The sequence below is a fragment of the Austrofundulus limnaeus genome, unplaced genomic scaffold (assembly GCF_001266775.1).
Source record: "Austrofundulus limnaeus strain Quisiro unplaced genomic scaffold, Austrofundulus_limnaeus-1.0 Scaffold587, whole genome shotgun sequence".
Taxonomy (NCBI): Eukaryota; Metazoa; Chordata; class Actinopteri; order Cyprinodontiformes; family Rivulidae; genus Austrofundulus; species Austrofundulus limnaeus.
Window position 1 is genome coordinate 229,973 of NW_013952989.1, and position 636 is coordinate 230,608.

General features: G+C 40.7%; 1 protein-coding gene across 2 annotated transcripts in view; it reads right to left on the reverse strand.

The window, feature by feature from the left end:
• sh3bp5lb (SH3-binding domain protein 5-like, b) overlaps positions 1 to 571 on the reverse strand; it is a 19,871-nt gene extending 19,300 nt beyond the window's left edge. For both annotated transcript variants that reach the window (XM_014026758.1, XM_014026756.1), the window contains exon 1: positions 472 to 571. The gene's annotated coding sequence lies outside the window, so the exon portion shown is untranslated. The remainder of the gene's footprint in view (positions 1 to 471) is intronic.
• Between the last annotated feature and the right edge of the window lie 65 nt (positions 572 to 636).

Below are 636 nucleotides of genomic sequence, written 5' to 3' on the forward strand. Positions count from 1 at the left end.
GTCTATAATTTTAAGGGTATGTTCATTTAAACAGTTAAAAAAATCCAGAAAATTACATTTTTTAAGTTATATAAATGTATTTGCATTTGCAGAGAGAAATAAGTATTTGATCCTCTACCAACCATTAAGAGTTCAGACTCCTACAGACCAGTTAGACACACACCTAATCAACTTGTTGCCTGCAGTAAAGTTCAGTCCATTTATCATCAAAGACAGCTGTTTTAAATTGTCACCTGTATAAAGACTCCTGTCCACAAACTCAATTTATCAGTCATATTCTAACCTGTAAAACATGGGCAGGACCACAGAGTTGTCTAAGGATGTCAGGGACCAGATCATAGACCTGCACAAGGCTGGACTGAGCTACAGAACCATCAGTAAGCTGCTGGGTGAGGAGGAGACAACTGCTGGTGCAACTGTAAGAAAATGGAAGAAATACAGAAAGATCTGGGGCTTCATGTAAAATCTCACCTTGTGGGGTTTCCTGATCCTGAGGAAAGAGATCAGTCTAGAACAGGGGTGGGCAATCCTGGTCCTCGAGGGCCACAGCCCTACGTTTTATGTTTTTCCTGCTCCAACACACCTGATTCAATCATTGATTTACCTTCCAAGTTCTGCAGTATGGAGGACCAAAAC